At 40.3% G+C, this 19,836-nt stretch overlaps 1 pseudogene; it reads left to right on the top strand.

The window, feature by feature from the left end:
* Window positions 1–8,708: 8,708 nt before the first annotated feature.
* LOC123252688 overlaps window positions 8,709–19,836 on the top strand; it is a 22,255-nt pseudogene continuing 11,127 nt past the window's right edge.

A 19,836-nucleotide genomic window follows, 5' to 3' on the forward strand; every position in this document is an offset into this window, starting at 1 on the left:
CTCTGTCTCTGTTTCTCTCTGTTTCTCTCTCTCCTTCCTCCCTCAGTCACTCTCCTTCCTTTCTTTCTCTCTATCTCTGACTCCGTTTCTCTCTTTCTTCTGTGTCTTCTTCCTCCTCCTTCACTCTTTCCTTCCTTCCTTCCTCCCTTCCTTTCTTTCTCTCTTTCTTTTTTCTTTCTTTCTCTCTCTCTTTCTCTCTTTCTTTCTGTGTCTTCTTCCTCCTCCCTCACTCTTTCCTTCCTTCCTTCCTCCCTTCCTTTCTTTCTCTTTCTTTTTTCTTTCTCTCTCTCTCTTTCTCTCTGTCTTTCTATGTGTCTCTGTCTCTACTTCCTCCCTCAGTCACTCTCTCCTTCCTTCCTTTCTTTCTTTCTCTCTCTGTTTCTCTATCTCTGTCTGTCTCGATCTCCTTAGTGAAAATACTGTCCTTCAAAAGGTGGAGAAAACAACAAGAGGAAATTCTATTCTTCTTCTTTGGATCTGATTTTTACTAACAAAGAACTGGTATCTGGAAAAGATATAACTGAAACCCTGAGGGAAAGAGAATACTCCAACCTAGAGTTTGTGAGAGAAAAAGAGAAGAAATAAAGAACAGCTGGGTGGCTCAGTGGATTGAGAGTCAGGCCTAGAAACTGGAGGACCTGAGCTCAAATCTCGCCTTAGACACTTCCCAGCTGTATGACCCTGGCAAGTCACTTAACCCCCATTGCCTAGTCATTACTGCTCTTTGGCCTTGGAACCAACACACAGAGTTGATTCTAAGATGGAAGGTTTTTTCCTTTTTTAAAAGAGGAAATCTGGGCATAGTCTGAACCTCAGATTTTAGTAAAGTGGATTTCAAAGGATTCCTAGGAAAGATATGAAGGCTCCTGTGGACTAACATGCTTCGGGAGAAGTCAGCCTAGGAAGATAAAAGATATTCAAGAAGCAAATTCTGAAATTGCAAAGAGAAAGAATTCCAAAAAGAAAGAAAACAGAGATTTATTTGAAAAGACCAAAGTAGGAGGCAGCTAGATGGTTCAGGGGATTGAGAGCCAGCCTCAGAGATGGGAGGTGCTGGGTTCAAATCCAGTCTCAGATATATCCTACCTGTGTGACCCTGGGCAAATCACTTAATTCCCATTGTCTACCCTTATCACTCTTTTGCCTTGGAACCAATATACAATATTGATTTTAAGACAGAAGGTAAAGGTTTAAAAATATGAAAAGTCAAATGTAGATGTTTGGGAACTCAACCAAATTAAATTGTCTATATTTTTCAGGTTGCACTACTGACTCTTCTCTGCAATGCCCCCAGAAACCCTCTTTACCTTGGAATTCACATTGCAAGTATTCTCTGCCCCTGTAGCGTCTCCCTCTAATTGACTCCTTTTTCCAAATCCATTTTAAGAAAGGAGACTTGGGAAACAATGGCTTCATAACTCCCCAGGCTGTTTCCTGCATCTCTTAGTCTTCATCTCTAATGCCCCCAAGGATGCTCCCTACATCTTTTCCTTTCACCTCCACTTTCGCTCCCTTTTATGTTCTGGTTACCTCCATTAGAATGTAAGTTCCTTGAGGGGAGGAACTATCTTTCAGTTTGTATCAAATCCCCTGTACTTAGCAGGCTTCTGGTACTGCTTAATAAATGCTTGTCGATTTGATTTCTATAGAAAATAAATATAAAACCAGGGAACATCAGAAGAATACCAGAATGGGGTGGTCTTGTAGAGGCAGTCAGGAAGTTAAAATTGCAGCGTTAAGGTTAGTGAGGGAAGCAAAGGACAAGAATGAAAGAACTTTTCAATGGAATGATCCAGGACAGTTTTGAGGCATTTATGAGAAAGAATGCTATCCACATCTAGAAAAAGAACTGTGGGAGCAGAAACACAGAAGAAAACTTGATTTATCACTTGTTTATACGGGTAAATGATTTGGGGTTTTGGTTTTAAAAGATTACTTTTACAAAAAAGAACAAAAAAAAATAAAAGGATTTTTAGCTGCATTGAAAGAAAGATGAAAGTCAAGGAAAAGATAGGATCTTTCCTTGGCTAGAATAAGATGGAGATAAGAGCAAAATCAGGGCTGTTCAACTCATTGCACTTCTGGAACTGAAGAACAGAAATGACTACCAAGGAATTGTGTAATGTGGGGACTGGTTGGTGAATGGGTACACCATTCTTTTAAAAAAAAAAAAAAACCTTATCTTCTGTGTATTGGCTCATGGGTGGAAGAGTGGTAAGGGTAGGCAATGGGGTCAAGTGACGTGCCCAGGGTCACACAGCTGGGAAGTGTCTAAGGTCGGATTTGAACCTAGGACCTCCCATCTCTAGGCCTGACTCTCCATCCACTGAGCTACCCAGCTGCCCGGGTACACCATTCTTGACTGATGCCCTGTCTCCTTGTTTCTACCTCCTGGCTTCCTTCATGTCCTAACTAAAATATAATCTTCTACAGGAAGCTCCTCACAATCCCATTAATTCTAATCCTTTCTCTCTATCAGTTAGTTCCTGTTTCTCTTGTATATATCTTGTCCTGCAGAGGTGTTTCCATGTGGTCTTTCCCACTAGGTTTTAAACTCTTTGAGGACAGGGATTGGCTTTCACATTTTTTTATCATAAGCACTTAGCATATACAGGGGCCGGCACATAGTAGGTACTTAATAAAAGTTTGTCAATTGACAGCCCGGTGAAATATAAAATGCTGGAGAGCCTGCTTCTGGAAAAGTGATGATGTGCAATGGAGGGGTCCTATTCCTCAATTCAGAATGTGAGCAGACATGCTCTATAATTTGTGCCATTTTGTCAACTCTAAGATTGAAGAGATGACTACAGATTGGCTTGAGTGCTTTGAAAAGGCATTAACCAAGTAGAATGAATCTCTGGGTCTGGCTCTTTCTTCTCTAGCTATGGCAGCAGGCAGAGAGACCAGGAATGCTGCAAACTTCTGATTGAGGAGAGTTCTTTTGGACTTTATGGTTCCTGATTAAAGCTGACCACAAATAGCCTTATGGGTACAAGGACCTGCTACAGCTTCTTTCCCAGTTATTTCTATTCTTCCTGGTTTTAGACACAGTATTGGAGGCAGCGAGGGGATAAGAACCTGACATAAGAACATAAGATGGCAGTAGCATGCATGGAGAAAATGATGTGTAAGAAATACGACCATTAAACTAACTCAACTTAGCAACTCACTGAATATAGGGAATGAGAAAGAAGGAAGAGTTGAAGATGAAAGACTCCAAGGTTTTGAGCTTGGAAAAATAAAAAAAGAATAATAGAAAAGGGAAAATAAATATAAATAAAAGGAATGAGGAAAACAAAGCTTGGAATAAAAAGGGGGAAAGTTGTATCATCAACAGAAATGGAGAAATGGATGATTTGGAAGAACAAATGATGAGTTCCATTTTAGGCTTGCTGAATTTGAGGTGCCACTATGGCACTCAGCTGATTTCCAGCAGGTTGATGGAGACTAAATATACATTTGGAAGTCATCTGCATAGAGGTGATCAGTGAAGCTATGTAAAACTGTCATGGGGGAAAAGGAAGAAAAAACATCCTTGGGACAACCCTGGAAGGACGTTCACATTTATGAGATGGGAGATGAAAAGGAAATTAGCAAGCAAAGAAGCAGTCAGCTAGATAGGAAGAGTCCTCCAAACCCACCGACCTCCTCCACCCACCCATTGTCAGTTTTCTGGTTTCTATGGAAACCAGGATGACCTAGCAACGAGGCAGAAGGGTTTCTCTACAAACATACTCGTTGTGCAACCATTTGTGGTCTGAGAGGGCAGCATGAAAGTGAGAAATTAGCTTATAAATAACCTTCTCCAGCCCATCCTCTCCCATAGGGAAGAGAAGGGGAAAACTCACATTTTCACTTGAAATGCCTTTTCTCAAGCAAACCAAATATAGCAGAAACTTTCAATTCTAGAGGAGGCTACTCCCCCTTCCCAGCCCCCAGCCCTTAGACTCTGGGTACAACTCTACTCTATACATACCAAAAACACCTACCATCTGTCAAGACTTCTCTGCAACCAGAGTCTATTTTTTTCACTTCTCACTCTTCCTGGGACCTCCCACAAGTATGCTCTCCTACCAAACTTCCAAAGTAATGGGTTACAGGACAAAGTAATGGGGTTTAGTCTAAATCCCAGGGGACTGACAGGGTGGTTATCTCTACAGGCTTGGAGGGGAGCTATTTCCCTGGTGACTGACAGACAGGTCCTGATAGCCCCAGGTACCAGATTATCTTCATCTCTTGGGTCCCTGATAGGAGGGAGATTGCAGAGGCCCTTCCCCCTTTTTTGCTCAGCATCTTCCTCCCGATGAAACCATCAGTTATCCTGAAAGTCAGAGAAGAAAACGATGGGTTAGTAATGCAGATAAATGAAGAACTGATTGAGATGGTGTTCACTCTTCTCTGGTTTATATCCCCAGCACATGAGAAGCAAAACAAAGCCTCCTCACCTCAGTGTCCTTTATCTCTCAAGACTCCTTAAGACTCATTAATAGATAAAGGGCTTGATAGCTTCAAATTCTTTTCCCATGTTTCTCCCACTTCTCCTGGCTGAGTTTACTATTCACCTCTTTTTTTTTTTTCCCCTAACCGCCATGTCTTTCAAAGGAGTGCCCTCCTCAGGAAAGTCATGGATTATTAGAAAAACACATGAGAAAGGCATAATATAGAACTGAGAACTGGAGGGAAATTTAGAACATAGAACACAAAATGTTAGAGTTGAAGAAACCTAGAACCATAAGTTGTGGAATGTCAGAACTGGGTGGAAAGTTATATAATGTTAAAACTGGGAGAGACTGGGGCAGCTGGGTAGCTCAGTGGATTGAGAGCCAGGCCTAGAGATGGGAGATCCTAGGTTCAAGTCTGGCCTCAGACACTTCCCAGTTGTGTGACCCTGGGCAAGTCACTTGACCCCCATTGCTTACCCTTACCACTCTTCTGCCTTGGAGCCAATACACAGTATTGACTCTAATACAGAAGGTAAGGGCTTTAAATAGATAAATAGATAAACAAATAAATACATACATACATAAATAAATAAATAAATGAATGAATGAATAGATAAATAAATAAATGAATGAATGAATGAATGAACGAATGAATGAATAAACAAATAAATAAATAAATGGATGAATGAATAGATAGACAAATAGATATATAGATAAGCAGATGAATAAATGAATGAATGAATGAGTACACAAATAAATAAATGAGTGAGTGAGTGAATGAATGAATGAATAAATAAACAAACGAATGAATGAATGAATAAATAAAGATAAAAAACTGGGAGAAACTTTAGAAACCATACAGTACTACTTTATTTATTTACAATTGTGAGAGCTGAGGCTCAAACAGAGGAAGTATCTTAACCAAGGTCACACAGCTAGTAAATAGCAGAATATCAGGGTCTGGAATTCAGATTGTGTCTCCTATTCCCCCGGATCTATTTCCTTTTCTACCATCCTACTTATTACCTCTATATTTTCCATATACATTTACTTATTATATTTAATATTTGGCACTTTCTTTACTAGAAAATGTTTTAACCAGGAAATACTTAGGTAGTATACTGGATTTTGAATTAGGAAGATCTAAGTTCAAATCCTGTTTCTGACACTAGCTTAGCTGTTTAATGCTGAGCAATTCACATTAACATTTCTCGGCTCGATTTTATCATCTGTAAAATAGGATAATTTCATTCAGACAGATGAAATGGTCTATATGAAGAAATCTCTTTGCAAATCTCAAATTAATAGAAATATAATTGTGTAAATGCTAGTAATTATTAGTTACTTCCAAAATGGAAAAAGTCTAGGACTCTGGATCAGATCTTGGTTGAAATCCTGACTCCACCATCTACTTAATATGATTATCATTTTCCTTATCTATAAAATGGGAACAGCAGTCTCAGTGCAACTGACTTCACAAATTTGTTGTGACAGGCAAAAGTGAGAATTTAAAAGTGCTATGTGGGACAGCTAGGTGGGTCAGTGGATAGAGAACCCAGGAGATATGAGTCCTGAATTTAAATCTGACCTCAGACACTTTCTAGGTGTGTAACCCTGAGTAAATCCCTTAACCCCAAATGCCTAGCCCTTACCAATTTCCTGCATTGGAACTGATACTTAGTATAGATCCTAAAACAGAAGGTAAAGGTTTAAAAAAAAATGCTTTGTAACCATAATAAGCTATAGAAGTAATAATACAAGAGTTAAAAGACAGGCTAGAGGTTCCCTAAACCCAGCCATACTTGAACGAGAATTCCCCCTACACCATTCCTTCTACTTCAGCTTATGACTGATGTCTATGTCAGCCTCATTGACTGTCAGATCACACTGCTGACTTATATTGAGCATGAAGGCTACTCCATCTCTCCTCCATGATATTCCCTTCTCTCTACATTTTCAAGTCACCCCTTTCTCCTGGTTCTCTTCCTACCTATCTGACTGCTCCTTCTCTGTCTCTTTTGCTAGATCCTCCTCCAGATTATGCCCTCTAACCATAGATGTCCCTCAGAGTTGGTCCCAGGTCCCTTCTCTTCTCCCTTTGTAGTACTCCAGTTGGTGAGCTCATAGGTTCCCATGGATTTAATGACTAGCTTTATGTTAATGATTCTCAGATCTACTTCTTCTGCCTCAATCTCTGCTGACCTCTAATCTCACATCTCCACCTACCTTTCAGACATCTTGAACTGGATGTCCAGTCGACAAAACATTCTACCTTTGATTCCTGATATTTTCTCAGATTGTCCCTATGCCCAGAATGCTCTCCCTCCTTTGTTTTACCTATTAATCTCCCTGTCTTCTTTAAGTCCCAACTAAAATCTCATCTTCCCCAACTCTTCTTAATTCTACTATCTTCCATCTTTTAATTATTTCCCATTTATCCTGTATATAACTTATTTTGTACATATTTGTTCGCATGTTGTCTCCCCTACTAGAATGTAAACTCCTTGAGGAGACGAACTATCTTTTGCCTCTTTTTATATCTCTAGCATTTAGCACAGTGCCTAGCACATAATAGGTGCCTAATGAATGTTTATTGATTGATTTGTTGATATCCATTAATGTTTCTTTTCATATTTCCATCAGAGCTACTCTTGTTGTATTTGTTGATTGTCTTAATAAATATTCCACAGAGATTATAAAGTATGTATATATGAGTCAAAAACTGGTAGCTAGAAGGGGCAGCTAGGTGGGTCAGTGGATTGAGAGTCAGGGTCAGAAACAGAAGGTCCTGAATTCAAATCTGGTCTCAGATACTTGCTAGTTATGTGACTCTGTGTAAATCACTTAACCTCCATTTCCTAGCACTTGCTACTCTTCTACCTTGGAACTAATATATAGTATGGATTCTAAAATGGAAGCTAAGAGGTTTGTTGTTGTTTTTTAATTGGTAGCAAAGACAAGAAGTCCTGCATTCAAATCTGATCTCAGATACTTCCTAGATATGTGACCCTGGCAAGTCACTTAACCCCCATTTCCTAACCCTTATTGATCTTCTGCCTTGGAACCAGTACCCAGTATTCTAGAATAGAACGTAAGGTTTTGGTTTTTTTTTAATAGGTGGCAAGAGTATCAATCAACAATTATTAAGCACCTACTATGTTCTAGTTGCTGTGTTAAATACTTGGAATTAAAAGAAAATCAAAAAGACAGTCCCAGCTCTCAAAGAGCCCATAGACCAAGGCAGAAAATAACATTCAAACAAATATATACAAAGAAGCTATATGTGGGATAAAATGGAAATAATCATCAGGAAAATGTGATGGAAAAAAGTAGGATCTTAGCTGGAACTTGAAGAAAACCAGAGAAAGTAGGAGGCAGAAATAAAGAAGTAACCTATTTCAGGTATGGAAGACAGTCAGAGAAAATGCAGTCAGGAGATGGAGTGTCTTGAGCAAGTAACAGCAAGGTGGTCAGTATACCTGGACCATAAAGTGCATGGAGTGGCGCAAGGTATAAAAAGTCTTGATAGGTAGGGGTGCCAGATTATGAAGGGCTTTGAATGCCAGAGAAGACCTTCATCTGAGAAACAAGAGTAAATCACTGGTGTTCACTGAATAGAAGAGTAAATGGTCATATCTATGCTTCTGGATGATCATTTTGACAAGTGAATTGAGGATGGACTGAAATAAGGAGATTTGAGACCAACCTGAAGCCCAGAGGAGAAACAAAAGCATAGACAAGGGGTACTCTGAAAGCAAAAATCAATAGGATTTTCCAGTATGGGTGGTAAAGGAAAGTAAGGATTTAAGGTTGCAAGCCTGGAACACCTGGAAGATGGCGGTAGCCTCAACAGTAATAACGAAGGTTCAAAAGGTGGAAGGGTTTAACAGAAAGATAATGAGTTCTGTTTTGGGTGTGTAGAGTTTAAGATGTCTACAGAGCATCCAGTTTGGATAAAAGACATATGGAGATAAGAATCTGGAAATCAGGAGAGAAGATAGGGCTTAATAATTAAATATGAGCACAGGGATAAAAACTGAGTGGGAGCTGATGGCATCACCTAGCAAAATAGCTTAGAGAAAGAACAAAAGACGACCCAGGACAGAGCCCTGAACTGGGGTCCAAAATAAGAAGAGAAGCAGAGAAATCTGGATCACCTTTAGGAAACTGTGTAACACTCCCAGTAATCCCAGGCTGCCCTTCTGCCATCAAGGTCTATCATTTTAAACCCAGTATTCTTCTGAGGATGTCTTCTGACTACGGATCATGGGACACCACAATGTCAGAAGAAGCAAAATTGTGGATGATCTGAAAGATGGCTGGATGCAGGACTGGTATAAGGAAGATGAAATATTTCACCAATGGCAATGTATGTGCAGGAAATGGCATGAAAGATACTATCAAGAACCTATATGACCAAAAAAGGAAATGGACTAGTCATAATCTGGTGAGAAATAGATGGATTTGGCAGTTCATCCCCTCATCTCTGTGCCTTTGCCTAGACTCTCCTCAGTTGCCTAGAATGTAGCTTCCACTTCATTACTACTTGTTAAAATTCCTTTCAAAGGCCATCTCAATTATTATTGCCACACAGGGCCTTCCCTCCAATTGTTAATGTTACCTCACCACAGAAATCACTTTTTATTTCTCTTCATTTCCCTTTCTCTCTCTGTCTTATTTTTCCTCATAGAATGGAAGCACGTTGAGGACAGGAACTATTCTATCATTTGTCTTTATATGGCATGTCCCAAAAGTCTTAGTATAGTAGCTTAAAACTGCATTAAGACTTTTGGGACTCCTAGTATATACTCAGTGCCTACTATATTTCCTGATACTGCAGACACCTAACAAATACTTGTTTTGATTCATCAGACTCAAGTCTGAAAAGTGCTTTTCATATGTTACTTCATCAGATCTTCATGACATCCAAGCCTTGTTTCCATTTAATAGATGAGCAAACTGAGGTTCAAAGAGTTTGTGACTTGCCTAAAATCACACATTGAGGAAGCATCAGAGACAGGAGTCAAACACCAGCACACTCACTCCTAGTGTGCTGTCCTTTCTACACTGCAAGGCCTCTCTGAATTTGGGAGGGAGCAGCTAGGTGGTTCAGTGGAAAGATCACCAGGCATTGAGTCAAGAAGACTCCTTATCCTGAGTTCAAATCCAGTCTCAGACACTTACAGCTGTGTAGCCCTGTTTCCTCATCTGTAAAATGAGCTGGAGAAGGAAATGGCAAACCACTTCCAGTGTCTTTGCCGAAAAGGAGTTGCAAAGAGTCAGACACTACTGAGAAAGACTGAACAACAGCAAATTGGGGAGCAGAACTTCAATAAAGCCCCCCAAGTCACACTGTAAGAATTATTGCTCTGCATAAAGGTTCCACTAAGCCTCTCCTAGCCTACACTAGGCATGGTCAGAATCACAGAATCACAGAGTCAAAAGGAAACTCCAAAACCATCTTGTCCAACCTTACCTAAACAAGAATCCTCCCCAGCATTCCCTGGGGCATACAATAAACTCCTTAGTGCCTGTCTTTGTTTTTATCTTCATTTCCCCAGAGTTTAGCACAGTGCCTAGAACAAAAGAGATGTTTAATCATTTTCATTTAATTTGGTGAACTGACAATTAGCCAGTCAGTCATTACCTGAAATCTATGGTAACAAATGATTCACTGCTGCCCCAGATATCTGACTACACTTTGGGATGGCTCTAATTGCTAGGAAGTCTTCTCTTAAATTAAACTGAAATCTATTTCTCAGCAACTTCCCCCAATTGTTCCTTGTTTGTCCTCCAGATTCAAACAGAACAAGTCTAGCCCTTCTACTGTATTACAGTCCTTCAGACAAGTGAGGACAGATGTTCTGTTACTAAACGTATTCTTCTAAAACTAACAAGCCATAAGTTCCTTCAACCAGTTCTCATGCAGGCATGGACTTAATCATCTCCCCATCCTGGTTACATCTCAGGATCAGAGATTAAAAATGAAATGGGACCTTGGAAGTCAATGAGTCTCTCCCTTTCCTCCCCCATTTTTATGGGGTAGGAAAGGAAGAATCAGAGAGTTTGAGTGACTACCTCAGGGTCACAGAGTATCAGAAATATAGAACTGGAAAGGACCCTGAGGTCACTGAATCCAACCTCCTCATTTTATAAACCAGGACAAGGAGGCTTAGATAGGTTAAATGACTAACCTAGGGTAACACAGCTAGTCAGTATCTAAAGTAAGCTTTAAATCTAAGGCTGTCTAAGTCCAAGTCCAGCACTGGACCCTCTCCATCATACTGCCTCTGAGCTCCTTTGGAAATGTTCCAACATGTCAATATTTCAGATATCTGTGATCTACTTAGGATGGGTCTTTGAGAGTTGCTGAAGTCAAAAAGATAATTCCCATACCAACACACACACACATATGCACACGCACACGCACATGTACGCACACATTGAGTTTCTCAAACTTACTAAACTTCGCGACAGATCTAGAGCTGGAAAAGATGTTAGAGACCATTCAGTCTCTGTGAGACCTGAGTCAAGTTACTTTAATCCCCACTGCCTAGTCCCTACTGCTCTTCTGCCTTGGAACCAATATTTAGAATCAATTCTAAAATAGAAGATAAGGGGTTAAAAAAAAGGAAAAAGAAACCATTTAATCATTCTCTCCTCAAGTTTACAGATATATAAACTGAGGTCATAAAATGTTAAATAATTTGTCCAAGGTCTTATGGATAGGAAGTGAGGTGAGATTCGAACCCAAGTACACTGGTACCAAATTCTGCATTCTCCATCCCACATCAGGCTGGTTCTGGATAGTCCATCAATATCTATATCAACCCATCTCCAAGTCTTTCTGGCTTATTAGAGCCTAACACAGTTTGCACTCAAAACTGACTTAATGTTGAAGAATAAATCATATTTCTTTAATACTTTTAGGTTTACAGAATCACTCATGTGCATTTTCATTTGGTTCTTCCAACAGCCCTGTGAAGTTGGTCAAATTTTCCCTGGTTTATAGATGTCAAAACTGAAGCTCAACAAAGATGTTATTCATTCACATAAATATTAAGTCTATGAAGTAGGATTCAAACACACTTCTGACTATATCCAACATTCTTTCCATTGTATCACAAAGTCCACTATGATGAGATCACATAGGAAGACACTAGTGGGGGCTCTTGTCAATATTTTTCCTAAAAGATGGCACCCCAAATAGAAATGATTGTTCAATGTGGGCTAACCAAGAAACACAAAAGTCCTTGACCAGAGCCCTCATCTTACAATTTGAAACAGATAAAACTAACATAAACATCTGATGAAGCCAAGAGGAAAACATAAAAAGGCAGAACAGAACAGTGAAAAAGAAGAGAAGACTCAAAGTCAGAAGACCCAGGTTCCAGTTCTAGCCCCACCACAAGTATTTGTGTGACTTTAAGCAAGTCACTTTTGCTCTCTAGAGCTCAGTTTCCTCATCTGTAAAATGAGTTTGGACTAGGCAACCTTAGAGACAGACCCCTTCCAGCTCTAGATTTTGGACTTAAGTACTCACACAAATCCTTAGCCATGCAACAAACATCAATGTGTCTGGCACATAGTAGGCACTTAATAAGTGTTTATTGGTTGTCTTAAGTTTCTCCTCACTCCCTTTAGGATGTTATTGACTCATTTTCCCCCAAAAAAAGTGTTAGTTGCAACCCTTTCCCTCTACTCTTATGCTTTCTACTTCCTCCTTTTCTTCCTCCTCCTTTCTCTTCCTTCTCCTTTTCCTCTTCAAAACTCTCCCTTCTTAGAGGAAGTAGAAGTTTCTGATAGCCAGATAGACAGGTCACAGGTCACAAACTGCCTGGCAGAATTGTACTGCATCCGTTTCCTGCCCTGGCTTTTTTTTCTGAGCCAGCTTCCCCCCCAGGGAAGCCACAAATAAAGCCTCCTCAGCATTTTCCCCTTTAAGGAAAGGTTGAGTTTGGGGCCAGTATGTATTTATGGTCTTGTTGAACATTTCATAAAACCTTTTAGGGACACAACCAGCATCCGAGTGGTGATCTGGGCCCTTCTCCAACACGGAAGCTTTGTCCTTTGCTCAGGATAATGGTAAGAAGTCAGCCTCATAGAGGTGGTGAGGTGAAGTGTTAAAAAACACTTTCATTGAAGGCAGAACATCAGGGTTTAAATCTCACCTTTGCTGAGTGACATTAAATAAGTCATTTTCTCTTTCTAGGACTCAGTTTCCTCTTTGATAAAATGAGGGAACCTGAACCTCTAGGGTCCTTTCCACCCTAAATCATGATCCTACAGTCTAGGGCTTCCCACTCCCATCCCAAGGATGTTATAATCTCAGCCAGACAATGCTGGGGATGGACGAGACTTCAAATATACAACGTTGGACTTGGAAAGGAATTCTGGTCCTAAAATACCCAGGGCTGAGACAGATCCTCGAACACAAAATATTAGAGATGTATATTGATTGTACAATTAAAGAACTGCATATTGAATACAATATATTAAAGATGAAGAGATGGCAATATAGAATATTGCAGCTGATTCAAATCCAGTCTTACTACCTATGTGACTATGGGCAAATTATTTAACTTCCCTTGCCCTCAGTTTCCCCATCAATATGGATATAATCACCCTTGTGATACCCACCTCACAGATTGTCATGAGGCTGACATGAGTTAATTTGCTGTGATGCCCTTTGCAGATTTTAAAGCATCTTATGAAGTTCTGTTCTTTATTGTTGATGTCTCAGAATTTCAGACTTGGAAAGGGCATTAGAGATCATGTGGCCCAGCTTTTTAATGAGCAAGTGCGCCCACCACAATATCCCAAACACATGATCAGGTTTGTCTCAGTATAAGAAAAAGCTTCCTAATAATTAGAGCTGTTCCAAAGTGAAATGAATTGCCTCGGTATGTAGTGAGTTCCCCATCACTGGCAGGAATCAAGCAGAGACTGGATGGCTACTGGACAGGAATATTGTAGAAGGGATTACCATTCAAGGAATGTCCAGATGACATGGCTCCTGAGGTCTTTGCTAACCCTGAGCTCCTAGGATTCTGATGCTTCCCAACAACCTTGTCCAGCTACAGGAGAGTCAAGTGGAAGGAATGCTGGGTTGTGTTAAGTGGCCTGGGTTCAATCCCAAGATGGTGATAGGCAAGTTACTTCACCTCTCTGTGCCTCAGTTCCCTCATCTGTAAAATAAGGAAAATGGACTAGATGGCCTCTAAGTTCCTTTCCATCTCTCTGTCTATGGTTCTAGGATCTCACTCTCCATTACACATCATGCCAAATCTCCCATTCTATTCTTGCAGGAAAGATGGGGAGATGTGAAACAGAGAGCCAAAACATTCTATTGGTTCAAACTTGGTTGATTGGAAGACCCCCAAACCATTTGTTAATGCGATTCTATTCAATTAAAAAACAGTCTAAAGGGAAGCAGCCCGGGACCCTTTGCTGAGCCTCGGATTTTTTAACATGGCTATCAATGACTTGGATGAAAGCATCGATGATATTATTCTTGTTTGTTTGGTCTTTTCAGTTGTATCTGACCCTTTGTGTCCCCATTTAGGGTTTTCTTGGCAAAGATACTAGAGTAACTTGCTATTTCATTCTCTCGCTCATTTTACAGATGAGGAAACTGAGGTGAAAATGTTAAGTGACTTGTCCAGGATCACATAGCTAGTGTCTGAGGAAGATAAGTCTGTCTGACATCAGTCCCAGCGCTCTATCCACTGCACCAATCAGCTGCCCATAGATGATATACCTTATCAAATCAGTGAAAGTCATGAATTTAGAAAACAATGCTAATATGTTAGAGAACAGGGTCAGAATCCACAAAGGCCATAACAGACTGTAACATTAAACAAATATTCATAAGATGAAATTTAATAAGAATAAATATAGGAGGCACCTGGGTAGCTCAATGGATTGAGAGCCAGCCTGAGTCAGGAAGACCTGGGTTCAAATCTGACCTCAGACACTTCCTAGCTGTGTGACCCTGGGCAAGTCACTTAACCCCCATTGCCTAGCCCTTAGCACTCTTCTGCCTTGGAAGCCAATACACAGTATTGATTCTAAGATGGAAGGTAAGGGTTTGGGGAAAATAAATTAATTAATTAATTAATGACTAAATAAATAAATGAATGAATGAATGGAAGACCAAATAAATAAATAAATAAATGAGGGGACTAAATAAATAAATAAATGAGTGAGTGAGTGAGTGAGTGAATAAATAAATAAATGTGAAATCACATCAGAGTTCCCAAAGATCAATTTCACAATTGTAAAATGGAGGAGATGTAGCCACATGATAGAGTTAGTGTAAAAAAATGATTTGGGAGTACCAATGGACTGCAAGCTCAATTTGGGTCAATGGAGTGATATTGGAGCCAAGAAAGCCAGTGCAACCATAGGTGGAATCTAGAGAGGCACAGTGCCCAGAACTAGCAAGGTCATGGCACCATTGAATTCTGCCCAGTTACCATAATATCTGGTGTATAATGGCCAATTATAGACCTGAGTAGCTGAAGTACAAGGGGGAACCCAAGATGCTAGAGGGTCTTGAGTTGGTTCATTCTGTTGGAGAAGCAGTTGAAAGAAGTGAAGATTCTAAACTGGAAAAGGGAAGATTTGGGGACGTGGGGTGAAAGAGGGTGGAGGGGTGGGATGGACACCAGGAGGGTTTCCAAGTATTTGAAGATCTTTTAAGTGAAAGAGGAATTCAACCTGTTCTGCTTGGCCCCAGAGGACAGAATGAGAAACAATGGGTGGAAGTCGCAAAGGAAGATTTGGGTTTTATGTCAGGAAAAGCTTCCTAACAATGAGAGCTGTCCCAAAGTGGAAAGGGCTCTCTCAAGAGGTGCTGTGCTCCCCCTCACTGAATGTCTTCAGACAAAGATTTAATAGCCAGTTGTTTTAAGGAAGAGAGGATTTTAGCAGGGGAAGAGATGCAGGAGGAGAAACCATCTCTTCCTTATAACACAGTCCATTGTAGAGCAGATGTATGTTCAAGTCTAGGTTATACTAGATGAGCTCTAAGGTGCCTTCCAACTCTGATATTATATGACTCAGTGGAGGTGAGGTACTTCTAAAACCAGAAGACCTCCCTTTATTAGTTTTACGGATTTGGGTAGCTTATTGAATACTTTTTCATCTAAATTTTTTTTAATAAAATAATGGTGTTAAAAAAAACAGAAGACCTCATCACCTTATGCATGCAAGAATATGAATTCAGTCCCTTTGGAGCTACAGCTAGAAAGGAGAACTAGTAAAAGATGAGCTCCTTGAGGGCAGGAAATGCTTTTTTTTATTTGGTTTTGTGACTCAGAAGACTAGCATAGGGTCTAGCATAGTGGTTCCCAAACTTTTTTGGGAACCTTTCCAGAAAGGTTCTAGCCCCTTTCCAGATAATATATTGCTTAGTGCCCCTGGAAATTAATTTTTTAAATTTTAACAGCAATTAATAGGAAAGATAAATGCACCTGTGGCCATCACCGCCCTCCTGGATCGCTGCAGCACCCACCATGGGGCAGTAGCGCCTACTTTGGGAATCACTGGTCTAGCACATAGAAGTCACTTAGTAAATTTATTTTATTATATTAGTTTAAATTGGGTTTATTTAAACTAATTTATTTGTTCATTTTATTAATTAGGTTAAATTATATTTCATTGTATTAGATTGTGCTGAACTGAGCTGAATTGTGATATTTCTGGGCAAAAAAGAAATAAGTCTCAAGAGAAAGGTAACTTGAAAATTCAGCTTACCATTTGAAAGAAGTAGTTTATAACTTTAAAAACCAGGGTACATTCTTTTTAAATATGTTTTAAAGAGAAAATGTGGCTAACAGAAGAGCATTGTTCTGGATATTAGTTCAAAACACCAAATGGATGTTCAGTCCATGAGGCTATTCAGGCATCACCTAATAACAGCTCTCTGAATCACAAGCAAAGGGCTAAGGAGGAAACAGGGATTCCTGAATCCTCTGCAACCCAAGTCTATGATTCTACAATTTGACTAGAGGAGGGACTCTCCACTCAAGAGAAGAAAGGTTGATAGTGGAATTTTGAGTAGGAATAGGAGCTGCACTTATCATAGAGCTTTAGACATCTTAAGTGCTTTAAGAAAGTTTGTTGAGGGGAGGGCAGTGCTGGGTGGCTCAGTGGATTGAGAGCCAGGCTTAGAGAGGGGAGGTCCTAAATTCAAATCTGGCCTCAGACACTTCCTAGCTATGTGACCCTGGGCAAGTCACTTAAACCCCATTGCCTAGCCCTGACTATTCTTCTGCCTTGGAACCAATACTCAGTATTGATTCTAAGACAGAAGGTAAGGATTTTTTTTAAAGTTTGTGGGATTAATTTTTTTTAATATTGACCAGCCTCCACTGGCAACCCTCTCCAATTATCATGATGTGGAAGAACTGATTGATATCCCCTAAAGCAACAGTTGGCAACCTTTTTGGCCGTGAGAACCATAAACGCCTGCAGAAGGAGGAGGATGGAGGTAGAAGGCGCTGGAATATGGGGCGGAGGCTGAAGGGCCCCCTGGGGCACATCCTGGGGCTCTGCCCTGCCTGGCTGGTCGGGAGGTGGAGCCAGATATGGCTCGAGAGCCATATGTTGCCAACCCCTGCCCTAAAGGTTCTCCATACTCCAAGCCTCTACCCATTCTGATCCATTCTCCACCTAGCTGCCAGAATTATTTCCCTAAAGCACAAGTCAGATCATACCCCTAGCCTATTAAGTAAATTAATACTTAATTTATAATTAATACTTTATAATTTATAAATAATATATCACAATATAATGTTACCATTGATTATAGTATAAAATAGTATAATAATATAATTAATAATTAATGCTTAATAGAAGACCTTCACTTTATTAGTTTTATGGATTTAGGTAGTTTATTGAATAATTTTTCATCTAAATTTTCTTTTCAATAAAATAATGGTGTTGGGAAAAAGAAAACAGAAGACCTCATCATCTTATGCTTCTAAGAACAAATATCAATCCCGTTGGAGCTATAGCTAGAAAGGAAAACCAGTAAAAATGCTATCTATTAAGTAAACTATTATCTATTAAGTAACTAACTCCCTATTATCTCTAGAATCAAATATGAACCTTTCTGCTGTTTCTTCAAAACTCCAGCCCATCCTATCTTTCCATCTTTATCACACATTATTCTTCTCCATCTATGCTATAGTCGAGTTAACTGATCTTCTTGCTGTTAGTCACACACAAGACTCCATCTCCTCTTTCTGTGCTTTTATACTAGGGCAGTACCATACCTGGAATGTCCTCCCTCACCTCCTCTTTAAAGCCTTGACTTTTGTTCAAGTTCCAATGCCACCTTCCCCGTATAGCCTTTTCTGATCCCCCTCAGCAGCTGTCTCTGGTCCTGAGTTAGGCAATTCTGCGATAAGATCCTTCCTCAAAGTCTTCGCAGCTGTATTGAGCAATCCACTCAAACTCTCAAGGCTTGTTTCCTCATCTGGAAAAGTGAAGCTAATAATGGCACCTACCTTACAGGGTTGTTTAAGGATCAGATGAAATCTATGCATGCAAAGTGCTTTACAAACCTTAAAGTGCTGTATAAATCCTAAGTATTGTTATCAGTGCCCTTCCTCAAATGATCTTGTATATTCCTATCGACGCATGTGGGTATATGGGGCAGCAAGGTGGCTCAGTGGATAGAGTGCCAGACCTAGAGTAAGGAAGAGTCATCTTCATGAGTTCAAATCTAATCTCAGACCCTTAATAGCGGTGGGACTCCAGGCAACTCACTTAATCCCATTTGCCTCCATTTCCTTATCTGGAAAATGAGCTGGAAAAGGAAGTGGGTCCATCATCTCTGCCAAGAAAACTCCAAATGGAGTCATGAAGAGTTCAGAAACAACTGAAAAATGACTGAACAACATATATGTGTAAATCTATGTGTTTATCATCTACATATGTATGTATACATATAAATATACTACATGTAATATATAAATCTTGGACTAACAAAATCACAGAATTTGAGGGTTGGAAGCGTCTCCAATAGCCAAGTGGCCCAACCCATGCATGGCAGGACAACTTGAGAGTTCTTTGACTTTTGTGTTCTCAGTGACTGGCACACAGTGGGTGTTTAATAAGTGCTTATGGTTTGATTCACTGGAGATGTTCTCTCCAAGGTTCCACCTGCAGAATTCAAGCTCTAGGAAGCACTAGCAGGCAGGGATGGATTTCAAGGATGAGTCCAGGGAATAGCTGTCTCTGTCATCTAAGAAACAACCTAGTTGAGAGTGGAGAGGCTCATCCCTTGAAGGAAGTTGTTTTTTTCTGCCACAACTGCTCCTGAGGACCATCTACACAGGGGTTCCCAAACTTTTTTGGCCTACCACCCCCTTTCCAGAAAAAATATTACTTAGCCCCCTGGAAATTAATTTTTTTTATTTTAATAGCAATTAATAGGAAAGATAAATGCACCTGTCGCCATCACCACTCCCCAGATCACTGCAGCACCCACCAGGGGGCGGTGGTGCCCACTTTGGAAATCACTGCAGTCTAGCCAAAGGCTAAGAACCTCTAGTCTATAGGATAATACTTAAAAAGAGCTTTATACTATCTCAGACACCATCTATTTCAACTCTTCTCATTTTACAGATGAGGAAACTGAGTCTGGGGGACTGTTCTGTGACTTGTAGACACCAGGGATAAAACTATGGAGCCAGCCTGCCATCGGGTACCAGGGTACCACACTGTCTAAGGCCCTTCCCAGAACACTCTTGATTCTGAGGTCTTTCCTGGTCCTACCACTATGTATTCTGAGGTCCCTTTGAGCTCTGAGAGTCTATGAGTCAACTTCCAACATGTTGGGCTGCCAGGACTGATGACACAGAGATAACACGGAAATGTTGGCCTTTTCCAGGTCGCCCAGCCTATCTTTAGTTGACTTTTTTAAGCATTTGCTGTTTTTCTTTGCCCAAACATAAAAATAGCTCATTATTGGCCCAGCACTTCACCATTACCCTACATGTACACTGACTGCCTGCCAACCCTTCCTCCATGATGCAGCGTGAGCCAGCTGGATCATTGATATAAAATAGGGGGATCCCAGACCTGGCCTCTGACCCCTGTCCCAGAACCGAATCAATCCCCGCCTCTGTCTGAGGAGTTTCCTAAGAGCAACAATTCAGATGTTGTTTTCTGAATCCTGCCACATCCGAGAGAACTAAAATCTGACCCAGATTTTTAGACACAATCTTTGCTATCCCCCAGGGTTCTACTCCTGCCAACAAGACTCAACCCAAGCTAACAGAAGTTGGGTCTAGACCCCTTTCTTCTCATCAGGAGCGCTACATGAAGACTCCTTTCCACCTCTTATATATACCAGTTTTGTGACCCTGGACAAGTCACC

The sequence above is a fragment of the Gracilinanus agilis genome, chromosome 6, assembly GCF_016433145.1.
Source record: "Gracilinanus agilis isolate LMUSP501 chromosome 6, AgileGrace, whole genome shotgun sequence".
NCBI classification, from domain to species: Eukaryota; Metazoa; Chordata; class Mammalia; order Didelphimorphia; family Didelphidae; genus Gracilinanus; species Gracilinanus agilis.